Source organism: Podarcis erhardii, assembly GCF_964252035.2.
Source record: "Podarcis erhardii genome assembly, chromosome: 7".
NCBI lineage: Eukaryota > Metazoa > Chordata > Lepidosauria > Squamata > Lacertidae > Podarcis > Podarcis erhardii.
The window spans coordinates 88,023,492-88,049,125 of record NC_138511.1 but is presented as its reverse complement, the minus strand read 5'-3'; the positions used below and the strand labels follow the sequence as shown (position 1 = coordinate 88,049,125).

The following is a 25,634-nucleotide window of genomic DNA, read 5'->3' as shown; positions in this document are numbered from 1 at the left end:
AGAGATAATTCATTGGGACCTGGATGACATATTTGTATTACACAGATACCTATCCATGTATATAGAGCCATATGTTAATGCTTCTTAGCTATGTGTTCTGAAATACCTGTTCCCTGCCTTGCAGGCCTTTTCCCTACCTGGCCTGCGAGGGTGGGACCCAGACTGATGGCAACTACAAAAGCTGAGTCTACTGAACAGAATCTTTGGCTGGGGTATTGTAGGGGAGGGAGTTGATGGGGGGGTGCTGTTTTTGCTTGGTAAAATGAAATGGCTATTAGAGAGCTTTGCCTGTGGTACTAGAACTGTGATGGCCCATTCATGCAGGCAAGCACCATGGTGCTGCAGTTATCATATGATGAACATGCACATATGAATTAGTTGCTTATCACCTAAACCCAGTAACTGTCAAAGCAAACAGCATGATGGTGCTTGTGGGCTGGCCTCTGAGACGATATAATGGACTTTCTTGAAAAACCTTTTAATCAGTTAGTGCCAATGTTCATTATGGAGCTGCTGACTGAAATGTAGCTATAATCCAGGACAGTGTTTCATGGGAACTGGCAAGTTTGCTCTTCTCTTGCTCTGTTTGAAAGAATCATCATGTTATGCATGAAACTAGCTCATAAAAAAGACCTCTTCACGACAAGAAAGACTCAAGGAGCAGATCTACCGCTCATGAGTCTTCTCTCAGAGCTAGTTTTGTGCACTGTAATTTTAAAAGTATGTTTGTGCTCATTTTCCTGTCAAAATACATGCAGAGTCAACTGCTGCCTTAAAATGTAATATGAAAAGCAATCACAACAGGGAACTGTTTTAGAAAGACTACAGCAGCTTGGGACTGACATCTGGGAGGTTCTGCAGAAGAGAGTCCCTCACTTATTTGAGGTGTTCCTAACAAGGCTAGATGACAGCACACTCAATATTCCATGCTGAACTATCCTTCACTGCTTTATATTGAAACTCTTCTGCGATATTGTGTGCCAACACTTCTTCAATGCTGTCCCATGTACTTTAGCAAGAGCTTCTACATTCCTGAAACAAGCCAACTGTACCTGCGGCTATATCAGAGCCAGATTACATTAGGCCAAAATGTTTAAGCCTTCAATAACTCAAGAGTGGGGAAAGCATTAATAATTACTACCAGAGAAAGGAAGCTGGCTCTTGCTGGCTTAGCTGCTCTCTGCCAAATAGTTCCTTTCAAACCCAGTTCCCACAGAAAGCTCTGGGAGCCGAGTCTGTGGTTTAATTGGCAGCACATCCTCTGCCTTATTTGAGTAAGTTAGGTTATTTTCAGGTGAGACATGGCACAGTCTACCTTTTCCATCCAGAATTATGTTTCTTTGTCCACTGTTGCTTACTTTCTCCCATCCTTACAAAAGTGTGATGATTTGGCTTATTGCAAACTAACTTTACTGCAATTTTTGCATCATTTGCAACACCCTCCTTTCTATACTCCCGAGTTACTGGGGTGGGGAGCTTTGATCATTGAAAACTGAAGAGGCAATGTGCTCATATTTCTTGCACTGCATAAGATAGAATTGGAATTCTTTAAAAAGGTACAATTTTCCCGAAGAACCGGAAAGTGAATTTCATAATAGGGCCCTAGTAATAGCAGATGCCTCCTTACGTTACTGCGATATAGTCCACTTCACATTAATTCCTCAGGGAAATGGGGGGGGAGGGCAGAGGTGGAGACAGAAACATTGTTTTCTTACTGAGAAAATACCATTCACACCAGTGACTATGGCACTGCAGGCCAGGAAATTATTCATATAATGTTCAAGGCTGGGAAGATGTTTCAATGTCCAGGAACAGATTTCTAGACACAAAAGTGACTTCATATGGGGACACTATCCAAATACCACTCGCACTTAAAATTATTTGCAAACCTAAGATCAAGACAGTTTGGTACCTGAGGCAAACCACAAAATGATGCCCCCCCCCCCCGCCAACCAGGGATGGGGCAACTGAAGATCCACATCAGGAACAAGTGGGGAATAAAGATCTACATTGGGGACAAGAGTGGAAGGAGAGGAGCAGTGCCTCCTATTTTCTGAGAGGCCACTACAGAGGTGGCATTTGGAGCAGCCGCTGGGGAGGCAATGCATTCCTTGGAGGCCAGATCCGCTGCCCCTGTGGATCCTGCTGCCTCATAAGTGGGCCGGCCCTGCATGAGACTGCATGAAAGACATAGAAATAATGGCTGCTATTGCTATATTAGGGGCGTGGGTGGCGCTGTGGGTTAAACCACAGAGCCTAGGACTTGCTGATCCCTGCGACAGGGTGAGCTCCCGTTGCTCAGTCCCTGCTCCTGCCAACCTAGTAGTTCGAAAGCACCTCAAAGTGCAAGTAGATAAATAGGTACCGCTCTGTTGGGAAGGTAAACAGCGTTTCCGTCCGCTGCTCTGGTTCGCCAGAAGCGGCTTAGTCATGCTGGCCACATGACCCAGAAGCTGTACGCCGGCTCCCTCAGCCAATAAAGCGAGATGAGCGCCGCAACCCCAACCAAGTCTTGAGTTTCAAACACACCAGTTTGCCCATCCATTTCTATGTCCCAGGGTGCATTCTCAGGTCATGGAGAATGACAGTGAAGTCAAGTGGCCCTGACCAGTGCTCCATGTGAATTAAAACATGCACCCCACAGAAATCACCCAGAAGTCCCTGCAACACACACATTCTATGATACTGGGCAGACCAGCAGGAATTCCAACAAGTTGACGTGGAAAGAATTACTGCAAAGCAGAAATGTTTGGTAGGAAATCAGGATTGCATTTTCCTGCCCTAAAGCCAATATGCTGGATTATATTTATTAAATATGATTCTATATTGCCCAAAATTCTGGGGAAAGTTTACAAAATAAAGATTAAAATAATAAAACTGTAAAAAATATATTAAAAACCATATGATCTAAAAATGAATTAAAACAGCCACAAAGTAAAACAAGAATAAAACCAACACTAGAAGACAAAAACAGTGCAAAGAGCACTAACACATTTTTTAAAACTTAAAGGCCTCAAAGAATTTAATGGTTCTCACTTGGCACCAAAAAAGCCATAATATAGGATGTTGCATTTGATTAGGGCTACATGTCAGTAGACTCCATTCCAAACAAGTGTTACTCTGTGCTTGGAGGCAGAAACAGACTGGATGAGGGAGACGGCCCTTCCTGTTAACCCACCAACGGGTTGACACATTGGAAGGTAGAATGGGATACAGCATTCTCTGTGGTGGCACCCCAGCTATGGAATGACCTCTCCCTACAAGTATCATCTTCTTCCTTTGGCGATCACTTGTAGCCAAGTAAGGTTGTCTTCAATGAACGCGGTCTTAATGGTGTGTCCATAGGTGACTGTGGAGGCCAATTCTGGATTCACACGTCCTTCCACAGTGATTCCAGGTGGGAGTTGATCATGGTGGGGTTTGCCAAACTGTGCCTTCCTCATAGCATGTTTCTTCCCTTTCGTCCTGAGTTCGAGCATCTTCGAGGTCTATGACAACTTTGGTAAAGGCTGTTCTCCAATTGGAGCACTCACAGGCCAGTGTTTTCCAGTTGTCGGTGCTTATACTCCATTTTTTAAGTTACAGATAGGTAGCCGTGTTGGTCTGCCATAGTCAAAACAAAACAAATTCCTTCCAGTAGCACCTTAAAGACCAACTAAGTCAGTTCTTGGTATGAGCTTTCGTGTGCATGCACACTTCTTAGTGTGCATGCACACGAAAGCTCATACCAAGAACTGACTTAGTTGGTCTTTAAGGTGCTACTGGAAGGAATTTGTTCCATTTTTTAAGATTTGCTTTGAGACAGTCTTTAAACCTCTTTTGTTGACAACCAGCATTACACTTTCCATTTTTAAGTTCAGAATAGAGTAGTTGCTTTGGCAGACGATAATCAGGCACCCAAACAACATGACCAGTCCAACGAAGTTGATGTTGAAGAATCATTGCTTCAACACTGTTCCCTAGAAGGTTGAAAACCATTTTGGGATTCAGGAAGGGTAGCCTTGGATATAGTTAGGAGACGGTTTCCTACAAGTATACCTGGTGCTGACACTTTGGACATTTCCTATCTACAGTGGTACCTCGGGTTAAGAACTTAATTCATTCCGGAGGTTCGTTCTTAACCTGAAACTGTTCTTAACCTGAAGCACCACTTTAGCTAATGGGGCCTCCCACTGCCGCCGCCGCACGTTTTCTATTTTCATCCTGAAGCAAAGTTCTTAACCCGAGGTACTATTTCTGGGTTAGCAGAGTCTGTAACCTGAAGTGTCTGTAACCCGAGGTACCACTGTATATGCCCAGGCAGCTATGGAATACTGGTCCTGTCAAAATTTAAAAAAATTAAAATCGACTCCCCCGTAATGTGGATATATTACTTTGAATTCTGTAACCTGCCTTGAGATGTTTGGACGATGGGTGGGTTAAAAATGCTCTGAAATAAATACTCCAAATTTGTAAATCTCATGGCTGTGAAGTTTCTGCCCACAGCTCAAAAATCAGAGATAGTCTAATAATAATAATAATAATAATAAATTTTATTTATATCCCGCCCTCCCCAGCCGAAGCCGGGCTCAGGGCGGCTAACAACACTAAAACAGTACAACATTATAAAACATTATAAAAATGGATTAAAATGAATTAAAATCAAAATTGATGGCAACCATAAACTAAAGTTTTGTAAAGATTGCCAGAGGAGGGAGTCAGGCTGCGCCCTGACCAAAGGCCAGGTGGAACAGCTCTGTCTTGCAGGCCCTGCGGAAAGATGTCAAGTCCTGCAGGGCCCTTGTCTCTTGTGAGAGAGCGTTCCACCAGGTTGGAGCCGCAGCCGAAAAAGCCCTGGCTCTAGTTGAGGCCAGCCTAACCTCTCTGTGGCTTGGGACCTTCAAGATGTTTTTATTTGAAGATCGTAAGTTCCTCTGTGGGGCATACCAGGAGAGGCGGTCCAGTAGGTACGAGGGCCCTAGGCCGTATAGGGCTTTGAAGGTTAAAACCAGCACCTTAAACCTGATCCTGTACTCCACCGGGAGCCAGTGCAGCTGGTATAGCACCGGATGAATGTGATCTCTAAGCGAAGACCCCGTAAGGAGTCTCGCTGCAGCATTTTGCACCCGCTGGAGTTTCTGGGTCAGTCTCAAGGGCAGCCCCACGTAGAGCGAGTTACAATAATCCAGTCTGGAGGTGACCGTCGCGTGGATCACAGTGGCTAGGTCGGGGCGTGAGAGGTAAGGAGCCAACTGCTTAGCTTGGCGGAGATGAAAGAATGCCGCCTTTGTTATAGCTGCAATCTGCGCCTCCATAGAGAGGGAGGTATCGAAGATTACACCCAAACTCTTAACGGACGGTGCTGGCACTAATTGCACCCCCGCAAGAGATGGGAGTTGCCCCCTCAGCCCCCCGTCGTCCCGTCCCAGCCAGAGGACCTCTGTCTTCGAAGGATTTAACTTCAGCCGGCTCCCACGTAACCATCCAGCCACAGCCTCCAAGCATCTGATCAGTGTGTCTGGGGCAGAGTCCGGGTGGCCGTCCATCAACAGATAGAGTTGGGTGTCATCAGCATACTGATGGCAGCCCAGCCCAAAACTCCGGACAAGCTGGGCGAGGGGGCGCATAAAGATGTTAAAAAGCATTGGGGAGAGTATTGCACCCTGGGGCACGCCACACACCAAGGAGTGGCGGGATGACAATTCCCCCCCAAGCGCCACCCTCTGTCCCCGACCGGAGAGAAACGAGCGCAGCCATTGAAGGACTGTGCCCTGGATCCCCACGTCGGCAAGGCGGTGGTCCAGGAGTTCGTGATCGACCATGTCGAAGGCTGCTGACAGGTCTAGAAGAATCAGCAGCCCCGACCCGCCTCGATCCAGCTGCCTGCGGAGGTCATCTGTTAGGGCGACCAGAGCCGTCTCAGTCCCATGACCAGCGCGGAAGCCGAACTGGAATGGATCCAGAGCCGATGTTTCATCCAGAAACCTACCAAGCTGTTCAGCAACCGCTCTCTCAATCACCTTACCCAGGAATGGAAGATTCGAAACCGGGCGGTAATTGGATAGATCTAAGGGATCTAATGATGTTTTCTTTAAGAGCGGGCGCACCACTGCCTCCTTCAGTTCCCCTGGGAATGTCCCGGTGCCAAGGGACAGATTGATGATATCCCCCAGGGGGGCCCGCACCTCGTCTGGACACGCTCTAATCAGCCAGGACGGGCACGGGTCGAGAGGACGTGGTGGGCTTTCCAGCTCGGAGGAGTCTGTCCACATCGGCTGGGGATATCCGGTCAAAGTGGTCCAATACTGGACCCGAGGACAGTCGAGGGGCCTCCAGTTCCTTTATTGTATCCAAATTGGCAGGGAGGTCATGGCGGAGCAACAAGACCTTCTCCGCAAAAAAGCTCGCAAATGCCTCACAGCTGTGTGTCAAATTGTTATTTAAATTTGGCTGTCCTTCGAGGGACGTTAAAGACCGAATTATACTAAATAATTGCGCCGGGCGAGAGCTAGCGGATGCAATGGAGGCCGAGAAGTAAGACTTCTTAGCGGCCTTCACTGCCATCTCATAGGTTTTCATAAAAACCCTATAAGATGTTCTTGAGGCTCCGTCACGGGCACCCCGCCATACTCGCTCTAGCCGTCTGAGGTCCCGCTGCATTTTCCGGAGCTCCTCGGTAAACCAGGGAGCCCGGTTTCTGCGGGGTCGCAGAGGGCGCTTAGGTGCGATCTCATTGATGGCTGCCAGGAGCTGGGTATTCCAGGCCTCAACAAGCTCAGTCAATGAGTCGCCAGGGGGAGAAAGGTCCCGCAAGGCTTGACGGAATCTATCAGGGTCCATCAGCCTTTGCGGGCGAGCCCAGAAGTGTTCTCATATTCTCTCTATGCCTACCCACAAGTCCACAAATCCAGTTGCCAAACACGCAGTGGTAGCCACCTCTGTCCTTCTGGCGATTGCCTCTGCCATGGATGTCCTTTGAACTGCAGAGAATTGAGAGAGATTTTTCACTGTGGTCAGGTGGAAGGTGTTCCTCTCCCCCAAGGCTTCTGATCCAGGGAACTCCGTTGAGGGGCTGAAATCAAGCTCATACTTCATACTGGCACTCTGGAGATGCAAAAGCAGCTACCAGTAAAAAGGAAGAGAATAACTCCTTTCTTTTCTTCCTCCGGAGTCCTCTCCCCATGCTCAAGAAATTACATGGAAGAGAAATGGAGGCAACCAATATTAAGGCTAGTTAGTAAGCTAGCCAAATTTGAGGACCCTTGACTCCAGTAAGCCATCTGTGTTATGCAAGAAGAATTATTTCAGACAAACACATAACTATGCAACCTTGTAAATACTGCGGGGGGTTGCGTGCATGCATACTTGTGTCTGTACATGCAGCATTTGAAAACCCTTTGATCCTTCTTACATTCTGCAACTGAGATTCATTTCTATAAGGCTTATCCCTGCTAAGTGGTTTTTCAGACTGAGCATGCATTCTCTCTATGAGTAAAAATCTCAGTTCTGTCTGCCCAACACTTATACAAATACAGGTACTGGGGAAAAGAGAACAAGTTGAAGGCACGGAGGACGACTATTTCTTTACAGCCGTAGAGAAGCAGCACAGGCTTTTTTCAAGCTCTCATCTTCAATGATCACACGAAACCAAGCACAAATGTAAAACTGAGGGAAGGCAATAAAGCTTCACAGATGGCAACCCATTTATTACAACAGCAAAACTGCAGAAAATATCTACAAAGAGGCAAAAGAACCAGCTATGATGTGATGATATCTTCCTGGAGGATTGCCTTCTCATTTACAGAAGTACAGTCCACAAAAAAAAAATAAAAAAAAATATTCAGACCACCACCCGGTTTAAACTTTCATCCACCTACCAAGGGTTTTATTCTTACAGCTCTTCTGCAGGGGCTGCTGAACAATGAATGGTGCCTGAGGCAAAAAAGGCTTCCCCATTATGAAAACCAGCATCTGGTATTGTGTGCCAACACATGGTGTGTGTCGCTCTTGTTCCCCCTCCTCCGCCCTCCCCAGCTTGGCTGGGATTCATGTCCTGACCAATGGCACTAGGCTTGAATCACCGCAGACCTCTAAAGCAGCAAGACTGCCTGCCGAGCTGCAGCAGGGGGTGAGGGAGGGCCTGAAATGCCACTATAACCACAAAGGATTGTTGCAGAGGGGGGTCTTTGGCTACAGAAGGGATGGATACAACAGGCTATTGATGGCCATTCCGAGAAAGAGAAATGCATTGAGACTGGACAGCATCACGGGAGTGCCCAGCTGTTTATAGAAGGAAATTCGGTGCATGTTCAAGTGTAAAATTTAGACAGATTGCCTCAAATCATGTAACGAAGAGACATAAAACTTGAGAGGTGATTGTTTTTATTTGACTAGTTTCTTGCTGCCAGAATATTAAGGTTTTCAAGTTACACTTTCATCAGGGGCAGAATGAAATGGAGGCTAGATCTTAGGTATGGTATAAATACAAAGCAAACATTTTATTCCTTTCAGAAACTGGACCCATCACAAAATGTTTAGTGCATCGAAAATCCGTGTGCAAGAGTGGCATGGATATTTAACATATAGGAATAGCTTTTAAAGTTGTCAACACAGATTTCAATCATGGGCCAGATTCAATAATGCAAAGGGGTGGCTCCTTATAATGATGTTTTTCCATCTCTTATTCTCTCAGACCACCACAGAACACAGCAGCACCTGCCCCTATTGAATCAGGTATGCATAAGGTCAGGCTTTATTAAAAAAAATATTTACTGTCTATACTTTTCAACGAAATAAAGAAGGCAGTATCCAACCAATATTATAAAATGATATTTTCCGCCCTATAGGACGCACTTTTCCCCCTCCAAAAATGAAGGGGAAATGTGTGTGCGTCCTATGGGGCGAATGCAGGCTTTTGCTGAAGCCTGGAGAGCGAGAGGCGTCGGTGCGCACCGACCCCTCTCGCTCTCCAGGCTTCAGGAGAGCCGCAGCGCCAGCCCCACAAGGTCGGGGGACAGCGGGGAGGCGGAACGCCGCCATCCCGCTGTCTCCCGATGTGGTTTGGAGGCTGACGGCGGGGAGACGTGTGCTTCTCCCCGCCGCCAGCCCCGCAAGCTCCGGGGACAGCGGGCAGGCGCAGCGCATCTTCCCGCTGTCCCCGGACCTGATCTGCAGGCGGGCGGCGAGGAGAAGAGCACTTCTCCCCGCTGCCTGCCCCGCAAGCTCCGGGGACAGCGGGGAGGCGCAGCGCGTCTTACCGCTGTCCCCAGACCTGGTCTGCAGGCGGGTCGCGGGGAGAAGAGCGCTTCTCCCCGCTGCCGGCCCCACAAGCACCTGGGGGGGAAATAAATTTTTTTTTCTTTATTTCCCCCCCAAAAAACTTGGTGCGTCCTATGGGCCGGTGCGTCCTATGAGGCGAAAAATACGGTAACTGTCCTGATATACCCTGAATAGGCAGAATGCTGAGCAGCTGGTGAGAGCATGCTTCTTCTACTTGGGATAAGGTTTATTTGTTTGTTTCTCATTGTTCAAATTTCTAGCCTCTTAACTGCATGAAATGTAGGATTGGTGAGAGCACTTAATCCTATAGCTTAAGAAGGTTTCTTCTAGTTCTCCTGTTAAGGGATTGCCATTTCACAGTATTTTAGCTGGTGACTGACTGACATCATTTCATTGTACTTTACTGTATATTTTGATATATTAATGTGCTGTTCACCGCTTTGAGGGCCTTGGGGCAGAAAACAAATATAGAAACCACCATCACAGTAAATAAATAATCCAACAGCAACAGCACCCCACCCCAAGCTACACAGCACCAAATAACGAAGAAATGAGGACTAGTAAGCCATACCACAAAACAGACTTCCAAAGAAGTGTCTTAACCCATTATCTGAACATGCCCAATAGAATGGGTCGCTGAATCTTTGTTCTGTTATCTGAATACTTCTTAATTAAAAGACACAGTTCTGGGCCTTTGCACCTCACTGGTGGAGGGAACATGCAATAAGGTCTCTCCTGATGACAGCAGTGTTACTCTGGCAAGATCTCATACCAAGTAGTCAATGCCTGTTACTATTGTATTGTTTTCTTTGCCAACAGATGAGTGAACCACCATGCATCGTGGACTTGTCCTTTTTATTTTCAACCCTACCAGCATTTGATAATGTTATTATTAATAGTTCTGGCTCTGGATCCAAACCCATGTGTACCAGCTAACATTGGTTAGGCTTTGTGATTTTGCTGCAACATCATAGCACCAGTCCTTATTATGACACCTATTATAAACCTGTCACTCGCTACAAATCACTTAAAAGAAAAATAAATAAAAGAAGGCGGCCAACAGATTGAGGTTGAATCCTGACAAGGCAGAAGTACTGTTTTTGGGGGACAGGGGGTGGGCTGGTGTGGAGGACTCCTGGGTCCTGAATGGGGTAACTGTGCCCCTGAAGGACCAGATGTGCAGCCTGGGAGTCATTTTGGACTCACAGCTGTCCATAGAGGCACAGGTCAATTCTGTATCCAGGGCAGCTGTTTACCAGCTCCATCTGGTATGCAGGCTGAGACCCTACCTGCCCACAGACTGTCTCGCCAGAGTGGTGCAGGCTCTGGTTATCTCCCGCTTGGACTACTGCAATGCACTCTACGTGGGGCTACCTTTGAAGGTGACCCGGAAACTACAACTAATCCAGAATGTGGCAGCTAGACTGGTAGCGGCTGCCGAGATCATATAACACAAGTCCTGAAAGACCTACATTCGCTCCCATTATGTTTCCAAGCACAATTCAAAGTGTTAGTGCTGACCTTTAAAGCCCTAAAATGGCCTTGGCCCAGTATACCTGAAGGAGCGTCTCCACCCCCATTGTTCAGCCAGGACACTGAGGTCCAGCACCGAAGGCCTTTTGGCAGTTCCCTCACTGAGAGAAGCGAAGTTACAGGGAACAAGGCAGAGGGCCTTCTCGGTGGTGGTGCCCACCCTGTGGAATGCCCCCCCCCATCAGATGTCAAGGAAATAAAGAACTATCTGACTTTTAGAAGACATCTGAAGGCAGCCCTGTTTGGGGAAGTTTTTAATATTTTATTTTATTTTTAATATTCTGTTGGAAGCCGCCCAGAGTGGCTGGGGAAACACAGCCAGATGAGCAGGGTATAAATAATAAATTGTTGCTGTTGTTGTTGTTGGTTTCATGGGAATGATTTTTGGACTAGGGAAAGGTTAAAGCTTTGTTCATTTTTGTTTGTTAATTAATTAATTAGCGTGTCTGAGAATGCTTTATTATTTGAGTATGTGTTTTTAATGGGTGTTATATGAAATGTTAATGTATTATATATGATTCCCTCCACTCCCCCCATGTAATATGCATTGTATATCTTTTTATTTGTGTAAGTTGCTTGAAGACCTTTGTGAGACATTCAGCTAAAAAGTCTAATAAAAAATGGAAAATATTTTTATTGTTTTGTAAACTTCTTTAAGGTTTTCTTACAAGCAAGCAGTATACAAATTTTGTGAAATAATAAAAAAAAATCAGCATAGCACAGCAGACTTCAGCAGGGTTTCCCAAGGTGGTTCGAATTTATCCCTTGAGGTTGATTGGACTGTGCTGGGAGGTGGGGAATAAAGATCATGGGGTTGAAAAGGGTCTCGAATGGAAAAGAAGTTTACAAGGTATTGTGCAAAAAAGGAAAAAGGAAGGAAAAAAGGAACTATGAGCCTCAGAAATAACGGGCATTGGCATATGCAAAGTGTATCTCCCTTGCCAATTAGGAAGCTCTTATTTACTAAGATGGTTCTACAATACAACAGTATTCCCAGACCATGCTGCTTTATTGCTTTGCTCCCTTTTTAATGTTTTATGACTCCTAGTAAAGGTGACTAACGATCAATGAACGTTGATTATATACAGTGGTACCTCGGGTTACATACGCTTCAGGTTACAGACTCCGCTAACCCAGAAATATTAGCTCAGGTTAAGAACTTTGCTTCAGGATGAGAACAGAAATCGTGCTCCAGCAGCACGGTGGCAGCAGGAGGCCCCATTAGCTAAAGTGGTGCTTCAGGTTAAGAACAGTTTCAGGTTAAGAACGGACCTCCAGAATGAATTACAGTGGTGCCTCGCAAGACAAAATTAATCCGTTCCGTGAGGCTCTTCGTATAGCGGTTTTTTCTTCTTGCGAAGCAAGCCCATTGACAGCTTAGCGGATTAGCGCTATTAGCGGTTTAGCGGCTTTTAGCGGATCAGCTGATAAGCGGCTTAGGGCTTAGGAAAAGGGGGGGGAGGGGAAAAACCCCCGCAGGAACTCGCAAGACATTTTCGTCTTGCGAAGCAAGCCCATAGGGAAATTTGTTTTGCGAAGCGCCTCCAAAACGGAAAACCCTTTCGTCTAGCGGGTTTTCCGTCTTGCGAGGCGTTCGTCTTGCGGGGCACCACTGTAAGTACTTAACCCAAGGTACCACTGTACTGATGTTTCTTAACTTGGGTTGGGGTTGATGACAACCTTATAAGCTATTCAAAGGGTCAATGAATTCAGAAGTTTGGGAAATGCTGGATTAGAGCATAGGCTACCATGGGTGCCATACAGGCAAGAGGGATTCATGCCAAACCCGTGGAGGAGCAGGAGGAGCTTTGAGCTCAGATTGCTATCTGGGGAAAATATGTCCTACCAGGATAGGAGGACGGATACAAGCACTCTTGGGTTATATTCTTGATTCTTTTGTTAAGCTTTTGTGTCCTTAGAGAAGCCACTTCACCTCTCCATGACTCTGTTTACCAATCAGAATATACTTCACAGCCTCCCAGGAGAGCTGCGAAGCTTGACTAATTAATGACTAAAAGGGAACCTAGAAGCCTCTTGGGAGTAAATCTAATATGTAGAAATCAGGTATTCTTAGCATGATAGTTTCCATTTTAAAATTCTACAACACAAGAAAAACATAATAACCTTAGATTTAAAAAATTGCAGCCACTTGACATATATTCCAAATTCTGAAAGCATTTCTGAAAGCTTTCAGCAGCAGAAGCAGATCGGCTCTGTGCTCTTTTATAGTTTAGAGTAAAAACATGCATAAGGAGGAACAACTACCTGACCTCTGTAGGTGAGGAGCAAGATCATAACTAGCACTTGAGGAATATGTTGCTTAAGTAAGACTGGGAACCAGCAAGGAATTAGGTATACATGAAAGCAATGAATTCAGTGAGATGAAGTGTGCCTTGCATTTGCTATGCCATGGAAATCAAAGAGATAGTTAAGTCCTGGGCAAGAGTAAATACTATTGTGGGATGTAGTTCCCTTGGTAACTTTACCATTTAACCAACAGTCAAGTTATATCATGGATGTGCCAACTTTTAGGAGAAAGGGACAGGAGTGGTGCTGTGGTCTAAACCACTGAGCCTCTTGGGCTTGCCCTTCAGAAGGTTGGCAGTTCGAATCCGCCGGGTGGGGTGAGCTCCTGTTACTGTCCCAGCTTCTGCCAACCTAGCAGTTCAAAAGCATGTGAGCACAAGTAGATAAATAGGTACTGCTACGACAGGAAGGTAAATGGCGTTTCCGTGCACTCTGGTTTCTGTCATGGTGTTCCATTGCACCAGAAGCATGACCTGGAAAGCTGTTTGTGGACAAACGCCAGGTCCCTCGGCCTGAAGCGAGATGAGGGCCGCACCCCATAGTCGCCTTTGACTGGACTTAACCGTCCAGGGGTCCTTTACCTTACCTTACCTTACCACTGACAATTAATTACAAGATTCCTGATTACAGTTTCATTCTTTTAGAAGTCAAATGAGTGAAGAGAAAGAGAGATAGCCTGAGAAACAACTGACTCATGCTACTGTACTTCCTGTTTCATGTCAGCAGGTTTTTCAGAAAGGACCAGCTTCCAAGTACTTTACATCAACAATATTGTACAAACCAACTGTTGTTTGCATGTTTCTGAGTTCTCTTTTGCAGAGTGCAAAAGCTCTCAATAGAGCAAGAACAGTATAAACATATAACTTCATATGATCACCTTCATAGCTACTAATTACTTTGCTGTTTAACCATCTCTTGACTTAATATTCTTAATATTTGAGGCTTATGAATCCACCAGCAAGCCTGATCTGCTTTTTATATACCACCACCAAGCCATGCCCTTTCACAATTGTTCCTTCCTGTTTGAAGATTTACTGTATTCTCTGATAGCCAGAAAAAGATGTCTGAGCTAAACATTTTACTTTAAAAGAAACACTACATTTTTTAAAAGTTGGGTGAATGAAATATGTTGCCTGAAATCTGCTCACAGGCAACTTGAATCCTATTAAGTTAGCTATTATTCTTTATGTATTCTACATATGCTTTCCTTTTGTTATTTTGGTGTAAATAGGCAAAGATTATCTTATGCACAAGTTCTATTTCCTCTCAGAAATTATGCCATAATTTCTATACTTAGTCTAATCTTACAAAACAAGCTGTTTCTTCCACTCCCTGTGACATCCACCAACCAATTTCTGACTCTTTTACTAATTTACATAGTGTAATTTGCATAGGGCAATTAAGCTAATTTACATAGGACAATTTTACTAGCAAAATTTACTTAGAGAGTGATTTAATATGGCATATTTTATTTGCATTTAGTAAACAAAACTAAAAATGTTGACACTGCCAAGTTTGACTAAAATTGTATTTGCAGTTGGCATTCATTCATTCATTGTTGTTGTTATTGTTATTTATTCAATTTATATACCACCATTTATTAAAAGGTCCTAGGGCGGTGTACAACATTAAGAACACATATTATGGAGCATAATAATAAACTATAATAAAAACATAGTAACAGATAGTATAATAACATAATAATCGTAGTAACAGTCCCTCCGATCAGCTTTAACATAAACTATTTAATGGCCAAAGGCCTGAGTAAAGAAGAATGTTTTGCCTAGTATCTAAAGACATGTAATGATCGTGCTAGTCTCTCTGACGAGAGCATTCCACTGACAGGGTGCCACCACCAAAAAGGCCTCTTGTTGTGTTGCCACCCTCCAAATCCCTCGGGGAGGGGGGACATAAAGAAGGGCCTTGGATGACAAGCGCAGAGTCCGGGTCGGTTCATAAATTTATGAGACAGAATATTTTCTGCCCTAGATGACTTACACTAAAAAGCTTTCCCTTCTTCAGACATAACAAGTAACTGACATTAGTTGAAAACAGGATTAAAAGCTTTTGATTTTCTCCTATGGACTTAGAGAAATATTTGCAGGAGCCAGAGGCTTATGCATGTAATGCTAAACTAAGGCTGAAATGTGCAAATGCAACTAGTACCAATGTCAGAGCTCCTGCCAACCTAGCAGTTCGAAAGCACGTCAAGTGCAAGTAGATAAATAGGTACCTCTTCTGCGGGAAGGTAAATGGTGTTTCCGTGTACTGCTCTGGTTCGTCATGCTGGCGACATGACCCGGAAGCTGTATGCCGGCTCCCTCAGCCAGTAAAATAATAATTTATTTATTTATTTATTTATTTATTTATTTATTTATTTATACATACCCCACCCATCTGGCTGGGTTTCCCCAGTCACTCTGGGCGGCTTCAAAACAGAATATTAAAATACAATAACCTATTAAGCATTAAAAGCATCCCTAAACAGGGCTGCCTTCAGATGTCTTCTAAAAGTCTGGTAGTTGTTTTTCTCTTTGGCATCCGGCGGGAGGGTGTTCCACAGGGCAGGTGCCACTATCGAGAAGGCCCTCTGCCTGGCTCCCTGTAACTGGGTTCTCGCAGCGAGGGAACAGCCAGAAGGCCATCAGCACTGGACCTCACTGTCTGGGCAGTGTCCAGGCAGTAATGCAAGATGAGCGCAGCAACCCCAGAGTCGTCCACGACTGGACCTAATGGTCAGGGGTCCCCTTACCTTTACCTTACCAATCTCAGAGAGGCAAGAGTTCTCCCAGGTTCTATCTATTCTTACAGGTGCAGATGATCCCTCCTCAGAGGCTAAGACTCATCTAAACCCTGAATCAGGGACCTGGCTGCCGGTTTTCTGTTTTCAGCATTTTGCATAGCACACAGCTATGCTCACCAAGTAAGTTCACCTTTTCTTGGTGTTCCTTGTCTAGACATACCAATACAAGGCTCTCCCCTCTGAAGAAAGTAAGTGAAGTGGCTTTTAAATAGGGCAGCAATCAGAAAATGACCAAAGCTTACACACACCTCAAGGCAAATACCGGTATATTTACAGTGGTACCTCCAGTTCCGAACTTGATTCGTTCCGGAGGTCCATTCTTAACTCGAAACCGTTCTTAACATGAAGCGCGCTTCCGCTAATGGGGCCTCCCGCTGCTGCCCCACAACTTCCGCTCGCATCCTGGGGCAAAGATAGCTACCGGGAGCAACTACTTCCTAGTTAGCGGAGCTCGTTACCCAAAGCGTTTGTAAGGAGGACGGTACGTAACCCGAGGTTCCACTGTATAGAAGAGCATACAAGTTAAATCAGCTCAGCTGTACTGAGCTGAGCAGGCAAGAGGCATATTTTTCTCCCTCTGTTCTGTTGCATTCTGATAAGGTGCTTATGCAATGCTTAAATCTCATTTTAATTGTGACAAACCACTTTCTGTTAATGGATTAAAGAACTGAAGGAAGGATTTGTAGTATTTATATAGTTAATTATTTTCATTTTTCTCCCCTTCGCCCACATCTAGAACACATGTTTTACTGACACTAGTCTGGTTGCAGTTCATCCACATACACCCCCGCCACCACTTTGAGGTTTCATACATCTGATCCCGTCTTGCTGTCACAAGCAAATATTTCTGATATCTCCCCTGGAGGATTCACACAGAGCAAAAGTACAACTGTGCTTACTCATGCTTTGTAAATATTCTTGAATATAAGCATTTGGGAGAGCTGGGAGACACTTCCACAAGCACGCAAGGCATGCAGAGGGGAAAATGAAATCCATCAAAACACTTTTCAATTAAAGGGTTATTAAATAGAAGGGGGGAGAAGAGAAGGGGAGTTGCATCCATTTTATTTCTCAATGTTCAGGTTAACTATTTTTTATTTTAAAATATTGTGATAGCTAAGAAACCATAATGAGGCACCACAATCCTGGGACTACTTGTGAGTAAGTGGTTTCAGGAGAGCAGCCAAACTCTTGAAGAGGAAAAAAAGATCAGAGCCAAGAATGGGGCTCTTATTTTCCAAATGATGGTTTGCTAAATTTGGAAGGAATTAGATTTTTTTTTTAAAAAAGACAAAAATATGTTTATTGTAGTGTAGCCCAGATTCTAAGAAAGAAAAATGTTCCTATGCCCTTACTTTCTTTCTGCATCAAATGTTATTTCTCGTTTTTATTTATCAGAACAGAGGAGAACATATTTTTGGCAACAGGAATGTTTAAATGTTTCGGTAACAGCTGTGCAAATGCATACTGAATTGACTGTAATAATATTAGGAGCCGAGCTACAGTTTCTTTTGCAGCTTCTCATTCTGTTCAAAGCAGGGAGAAGCTTACTGCCAACAGTAGTTCCAACTCGATTTATTATGCGATAACACTTGATGTTAAGTCTATTTTTAGAACTCATATGCGCGTGCGCCACACACTTGTGAAACCAGGAAGAGGCAACAAAGCAAGGAAAAAAGGAAAAGAAAACCTTCCAGTGACACAATCTGCAGTGGAGGTGATACTGAAGCCTCCATCTGCAACACAGTGACAAAACAAACAAACAAGTCCTCCCAGATGTTTGAAACTCTCTTGCTTACTACGCTTTCACTGCTAAACAATAGCAGTAGCTAAACCGTGGCGCAGAGAATGGTCTGAGGGACATGATGCAGCTTTACTGTAAGCTCCCTGGAAGAGAGACATCATCATCATCATCATTATTATTATTATTATTATTATTATTATTATTATTATTATTAGCATGTATGCCATGCCTTTCTAGCACATTTTGAAGATTCTGAACTTAGAGTAGGTAAAAGTGATAAGTGAAGCAGCATTATCAACAATGGGACGTGGGTGGCACTGTGGTCTAAACCACAGAGCCTAGGGCTTGCCGATCAGAAGGTCGGCGGTTTGAATCCCTGTTGCTCGGTCCCTGCTCCTGCCAACCTAGCAGTTTGAAACCACATCAAAGCGTAAGTAGATAAATAGGTACCGCTCCAGCGGGAAGGTAAACGGCATATCTGTGTGCTGCTCTGGTTTGCCAGAAGCGGCTTAGTCATGCTGGCCACATGACCTGGAAGCTGTCTGCAGACAAATGCCACCTGCCTCAGCCTCTAGAGTGAGATGAATGCGCAACCCCAGAGTCGTCTGCAACTGGACCTGACGGTCAGGGGTACCTTTACCTATTATCAACAGGAGAAGCCCCAAGGCTCTGGCCAGGGCCATAGGAGCCAATTATTAGGGGCCGAGGTCCCACTGGCTCCCCCAATAAAATATTTGAGGGGACTGCCCCCCCAGTTTATGGGCATTACCATTCAAATGGTGCGCATGCACCACGTCTTGTGATCAATTATGTAAGGCAGGGCTTACCTGCCCCCCCCCATATCTTATTCAAGTTGGCACCTCTGGCTAGGGCCATCTCTCAGGTGCTTATTTTACATCATACTTTCTCATAGCAGCCTAGAGGAAGAGAGGAAACCGGTTTGTATGAAGCCAAATGATTTGTCCAGGTAGCCAAGTATTGACTGCTCCTGACTAACAGTGAATCTCCTGTTTCCCTGGCAAATGTCTTCCCCATCAGCTGCTACCTGATCCTTTCAAGTGGAGATACCAAGGACTGAACATAGGGCTTTCTGCATGAAAAACATGTGCTACTACTGAGCTATGGTCATTCGCAAGAGAGAGCAAGCAGAATGTACAACCTGCACCTGTGGGGCCTAGTGGCTGCCATGCCCCCTTAAAGTGTGTTGGCAAATTTCACTTCAGAATTAACTTTTCCATACATCTTAGGCAAGCATGCAAGTCACTTTTTGTTCTTCCTTATTTTGAATAATAGAGGAAGTTAATTCTCTGAGTATTCCATATCAACATAATTAGAGGTTGCAATTAAAGTACATCGTCTTACGGGGGCGGGGGAATTCTGTGCTAACATACAGTCTATTGGATACTTAGGCATGTAAGAATACTTCTCAGGCATGGCTTTTCATGCAGATAGTAAGCCCAAGAGTGTCATCTCTTGAAAGCTAACAGCTTGTTAGGTAGGTAAATGTCACCTAGGATTGCCAACAGGAGGCAGTGTAATTAGCACAGAACTGCGAGGCAACTTTGGAAGCCAGGAGGAAAACATATTTTGTGACTGAGGCTGAAATCTACAGAATTTGCAGCCTGGCATACTTGAGAAGGCTTAGCCCCACTGACTCCAAATGGGGAAAATATGGCTTATGTTTATGGCTCCTGGATAGCAGAAAATCAGATCAAGAGCAGTGTGTGTAACAGGAATGCAGCACTTCCTGCAGGTATTAACCCTTCAGTATCCTTACTAGGAGCTTACTATGTCAACCCAAAGGATGTATTACTTTATCCAAGTTGCAAACTTTTGATGTGGTGAAGACACTTTGTGCCTCCAATCTGGCCCTATAGCTTTGCTATTCCTGGCGGCACTGTTGCCACTCCCCTCAGCACACTTCTCAGAAGAATATATGTGAGCCACCTTACCTACACACAAAGCTACTCCCAAACTGAGACATTCAATTCACCACTCTTTTCTACGGCCCTCTCTGCACTTCCCTCCAAGACCTTGTATGAGTTTCAACAAGTATCCAGAAGAGTTATACAGCTAGATCCACCCACTAAATACTGTATGTTTTTGAATTCTATTTCCGAAAACACCAGTCTCACATATAACATGAAAGACAATATTTGAAATGGAGGACAGTTTCAAAAACAGCTTGTGATGTGGCATGTGGATTTGCAGTTGAAAGGTGGGAAGGGCAGAGGAAAGACAAAAATCCCACTGCAGTCAGAGCTGTCTTAAGTATATGCGATGCCAGGGTGCAAAGATCCGTCTGGCAGCCCCCGCCCAAGGTTGCCCAGTCCCAGGCACGCAGGAGGGCGGAGCTGGCTGGCCGCCTCAGCATCTCGCTGGCTTGGTTGCCCCTGAACTTGCAGCGCAGAGCTGCCCGCAGCAGAAGAGCCTGTCGCGGCGCTCCAACCAATGGGTGGGCTCTTCCCCAGACTCAACTCTCAGGCCCCAGACTCTCGGCCTGGTGCCCCTGAGAACCGGGTGCCCCACACCCCTAGCGCCTATGGGTAAGACGGCCCTAGCAGGTGTACACCCACACCTAACCTACACCCCTTCTGTTGGGCCCAAAGCAGTTCTTTGGAACTTGGTCAATGTGGGTTGTAGCCAATGCAGTAATAAGTTAAAGTCGCTTAGCAGTATGCTTGTTCTCCTGGTAAAATGTTTTGCACAAGCGAACACTGTTGCGCAAGAGAATGTATAAGCAGGTTGCTGGCAATTCTGTTCTGCGATAGACTACAAACCTGTTGCATGAGTTCCCACTAATGCTACCGTCATACTCGATTCTTCTGTTATACATTAAAACTCACCTGTCAGCTAGCACAAGAGATACAACCCTGCGTCCTGAATGTTGTTACTGCTCTCCCATTCAAACTTCACTGAAAACCTCAATGTCATGTTTCCATGCAAATCTCTTGGTTGTAGCCTGACTTTTCTTTCCTCCACAGAGCAGCCAAACTGCTGCCTTTGCTTGGCTTCCTTTTCTTTTTAAACAGAATCACCTAGTGGTCCAATGCTGTGGAATACTACCCCTCTAATGGTTATCTAGGGGTAAAGCTGATCTTGGTCTTATACACGAGCACATAATGGGCATTTGTACACATCACAAAGTTGCCCTTTCTGAATCTGTCCAACATGGAAACAGAAGCAGCTGGTTATCCTTCAGAGAAGATCAGCAGACACTGGGGAAGGTGACAACAGGAAAGGACAAAATAAAAGAAGCGCCCTGCAGGATCAGACCAAAAAGTATGCCTAGTCTAGCAACCTGTTTCCCCACAGAGGCTACCTGTACCTTCTGGAAAACCTACAAGCAAGAAAAGGTGACTGTTCTGTTCTGCCTTTTAGAAGTGGTAAGCCAGGAGGTGCCACAACATAGCCATTAACAGACTGTGAGTTTGCCTAATTCCCCTTTAAAGCCATCTTACTGGAACCACCCTATCGGTTGACACCAAATTCTGTACACGGTTGAGAGTTATGGTTTTACCACTTCAGTTGTGGATCCTATGGTGGTAGCAGCCATCCTCCAGATGCTCACACACAACCACTTTTACCAACCAACACTTGTAAATGTGAGGCTTTGTGTGAGACCGAGACAGAGGTGACAGAAGCAACCCAAAGTCTTCATGGATTATGTCTGAAGTAGTAAGACTATTGGCCCAAGGTACATCACAGAGCACAGCATAGGGTTAAAAGATCTCAAATGATCTCCTCAAATTGGTGATATTCTTATAAATAATGCGGGGCTAGACAGACCTATCTCTGAGCTATTTCTTATCTTCCTAAGCTAGGAACAATGGACATATATTAGTTATGCCTCAGAGATTCAGTGTATGTACACGTTGTAATTTTTAAAACACACTGGTCTACCACAGGAATTTCTCTCTCTCTCTTGCTTTTTTTCTTTTTTTAAGTACACCATGTAAGCTTCAAAGCCCAAACCTTTTCTAGACCCTCAAGCTACCCAACCTTTCAAGGCCTAAGTGACAAAGCCAAAAGACTAGTCAAGAAAAAGTTGGGGAGGACCTGCTCCCCTCTTTACCAGGTGCAGCTATAAAGAGTAGTTCCCCTTAAGCATCCTTTTGCTCTCACCCCACAGGGACAGTAAGGTAAGGTAAAGGACCCCTAGATGGTCCAGACCAGTCAAAGGTGACCATGGGGTGTGGTGCTCATCTAGCTTCAGGCCAAGGGAGCCGGCGTTTGTCCACAGGCAGCTTTTCTGGGTCATGTGACTAGCATGACTAAACCGCTTCTGGCACAATGGAACACAGTGACGGAAGTCGGAGCATATGGAAACGCCCTTTACCTTTCTGCTGCAGCAGTACCTATTTATCTACTTGCACTGGTGTGCTTTCAAACTGCCAAGTTGGCAGGAGCTGGGACAGAGCAATGGGAGCTCACCCCATCGCAGGGATTCAAACTGCTTACCTTCCAATCCGCAAGCCCAAGAGGCTGGGTGGTTTAGACCACAGCACTACCCACGTCCCTGCAAGGACAGTAGACAGCAACAAAAGTGCTGCTGCTGGTGTTGCTGTTTTGAGAGTCAGCGTCATTTTTTTGCTTTTTACTTTTTCTAATATGCCTTGACTTTCTCTGTAAAACGTAAAATAATAAAACAAAAAAAAATGTAACTCAACATGGGGAACCTATCAGCTCCAGCATTCTGTTCCAGCCAGCAGGGCCAGTGGTTGAGAATGATGGGAGTTGCTTTCCAGTAATATCTGGAGGGCTAAAGGTTTCCCAGCCCTGATCTAACGTTTGCTTGATGGGTAAAAAGGTAAAGGCAAATGACCCCTGACAGTTAAGTCCAGTCGCAGATGCGCTCATCTTGCTTTACAGGCTGAGGGAGCCAGCGTTTGTCCGCAGACAGTTTTTCCAGGTCATGTGGCTAGCATGACTAAGCCGCTTCTGGCGCAATGGAACACCGAAACCAGAACAGCGCACGGGAACGCTGTTTGCCTTCCCGCCGGAGCGGCACCTATTTATTTACTTGCACTTGCGTGCTTTCAAACTGCTAGGTTGGCAGGAGCTGGGACTGAGCAACGGGAGCTCACCCCGTCGTGGGGATTTGAACCACCAACCTTCTGATCGGCAAGCCCAAGAGGCTCCGGTAGTTTATTTTAGATGCAATTTTTCTATTACTATGTTAGTAAGTAGTAATTATGCAATTAACAGAACAGAATGCTTCTGATTTGGGTTACAAGCTTGCTATTGCTGTTTTTACTAGCAGCTTGGCATGTAGAAATTCAGCCAGCAATGCTTTCCCCACTTGTAACCTCTATGTTTACCTGCCACATTTTTCATGTTAGGCTGCTCCTAAAGAAGCCTTGCATTGAAGCACTAGCCTGGAAGTCACTGGTGACCAGGAACTACATGCAGGGGAGCACATGAAATTCCACATAGGCAACTGGGGAAGGATGAAGGAAGGACAGAGACAGAAATGATGTGGAATTCTCCATCCCTCCTCTGCCAACCCCCAGGAAGGTAGTAAAAATAAAATAAAATTGCACAGTAGTAATTTGTATTTACAAGGTTGTGTTAAAAGGCAAAGGAGCAGGACTAAGGCTGGAGTAGTAGCACTAGTATGATGGGGTAGGAATTAGAAGGAATGAATATATAGCAAGTTACACAACTGAAGGCCTCAGGCTATGTGAGAAACTCAAATTTGCAGCGTGGCAGCAAAAATATGAAAACAAAAGTTGTATCTCAGTTGCCAGACTAAATTACTGTGTAATTTGAGAGCTACTGTACCATCTGATTTATAAAAGAGATCCCCCGTCTCACTCCTCCCCAAAAAGGCTTGCTATTTACATCATGGTGTAAATGTGAAAGCAGAATTGCTTTTATGTTTGGAAATTACTGTCTCTCTCTGTTTTTGATGTAATGAACAAACCAATCTTAGTTGATGAAGTATCCCAGTGTAAGTACTTAAAGAGAAATAAAAGTTTCTTAACTGGGTTATACAGCAGTTCATTTGCAGGGGTTATGAAAGGCTTGCCTAGAATATTTCATTTAAGTTGGTTCAAGGAACTGTGCTGTGTTGTGGTAAATATAACCTTGTATTCTATGAAGCTGCTGGAAGTGAAGCTGATTCCCCACTTTTCTCTTTCTGCAAGTGTTCACTTTTTTCTTTCTTTTTTGCTGCTGTGCCATTGCTTTTCAGAAAGTAATAATAAAAAAACTCACCAGATACTGCATACATCTGTTATTTTATTAAGTCAAGCTAGGGAGCCCATTTAAAGCTCCACAATTTAAGCAATAGGAGCATCTGCTATTTCCTTGATGACTAGATTCATGCATTACAAAACTAGCTGATCTCCAAACACAGGGTTTCTTGCCTCCAAGTAGGCAAAAGAAAGTTTTAAAAATATCAGCACACACAGCGGTAGATGTTGGTGTCAATCTTAAGAGGGGTTCCCTGAAAAGAATGAAACCTTAGCAATGTATTCCCCCCACTCCGTCCCCGGGTCAACTTGTCTTATATTTGTTGATTTGGCACAGCACAACAATGAGTACAAAAGCAACTGCATTTGTCTGGCGATTTCATTAATAGTTTTTATATTAGTTTTTATATCAGTGTTTCTACTCAGCACTCCATATGCTTCATGTACATGTCACAGGAAGGAGTATACAGACGAGGATTTCAAATGCTAACCAATAATTCCCTGTACACATTGTACACATTTAGCAATGGATACGCATGTTCTAATTACATCTTATAGAGGTTGGATAGCCATCTGTCATGGATGTTTTAGCTGAGATTCCTGCATTGCAGAAGGTTGGACTAGATGACCCTTGGGGTCCCTTCCAACTCTATGATTATATGAAAAGAGAAAAGGAAATATTCCAAGAAAGGGGAGGAGATAAAAAGACAGTCAACAAACAGCGGAACACCACCAAAAATATATATATAGTATAAAGCCCATTTGTGATGACAAATTTTTCATAGTATCTGATTTCCTCGGCCCTTTTATAAAATTCAGTTGAAAAGTTGCGTATTCTTATTGGTTTCTCAGCTTAACACATTGCACAGTAATAAAGCAAGGTAACTCTAATGGCAATAAACCTGCTTGATTTGCCAATAAAAATCAGGATACTGACAACTATAAAACCCATCAATCTGAACTGTTTTAACCATGGACAATTCTTAAGGTATTCAAAAGCATGAACAAGTTTCATTTGCCCTGAACACAATGTCTAGTACGGCTCTCCTTTTTAAAAGATTATATATATGGGCCTCACTCTGGCACCTTTATGATCCTTCAAGACTTTCCTACCATATATAATGTGAAACATGACAGTCAACAAACCAACAACAACAAAGGATTTCACTTTATGATTCCCCCTAAAAGTTAATGCCTTGTGCAGTAGTATTTTTAAACGGCAGAACTAACAGCAATGCTTGACGAAAGTTATTCTACTTTGTAAATTAAAGAGATGAACTGGAGAACTTAGTATTAGTTCATGAAAGACCTTGTCTTCCAAAAATATTTTAGAGCAGATGAGACATGTAAGTACAAGGTGATAAATAAACCCTTTCCTCATTTGCAGATAGCCCCCTGAAGCCTATTGCCCTAGGAGACTTTCTGGAAACTCAAAAGAACAATGTTAAGCAATATGGTCTATTATTGCCCTGTTCACCATTCTTTAAACATCTGGATTCTTGCACTAGCCACTACAGGAGAAAACATATATATACAATTACAGAATTCCACTACAGGGTTGTGAATAGTTCTAAACCAAGTCAGAGGGAGAAAGCTGGAGAATCATTGTGGGTGGGACTCCAGAGATACTGGGAACATTTTATTAAAGGTGGTTAACAACCTAAAATATGGTAAGAACATATAAAATAAAATCACTTAAAACCTACAGTGCCTGAATGTTCTTATCCTCTTCTAAAGACTGGGACAAATAAAAATGTCTTTGAATACCACCTGAAAATGGAAGGGATTGCCT

General features: G+C 44.3%; 1 protein-coding gene across 7 annotated transcripts in view; it reads right to left on the bottom strand.

The window, feature by feature from the left end:
• Window positions 1-25,634, bottom strand: part of BICRA (BRD4 interacting chromatin remodeling complex associated protein) — a 107,245-nt gene that overhangs the window by 42,276 nt on the left and 39,335 nt on the right. For 2 of the 7 annotated variants that reach the window (XM_081868635.1, XM_081868638.1), the window contains exon 1: window positions 20,492-20,630. The exons of the other annotated variants lie outside the window; for them this stretch is intronic. The gene's annotated coding sequence lies outside the window, so the exon portion shown is untranslated. Of the gene's footprint in view, window positions 1-20,491; window positions 20,631-25,634 lie in introns of those variants that run through there. 7 annotated transcript variants of the gene reach the window in all.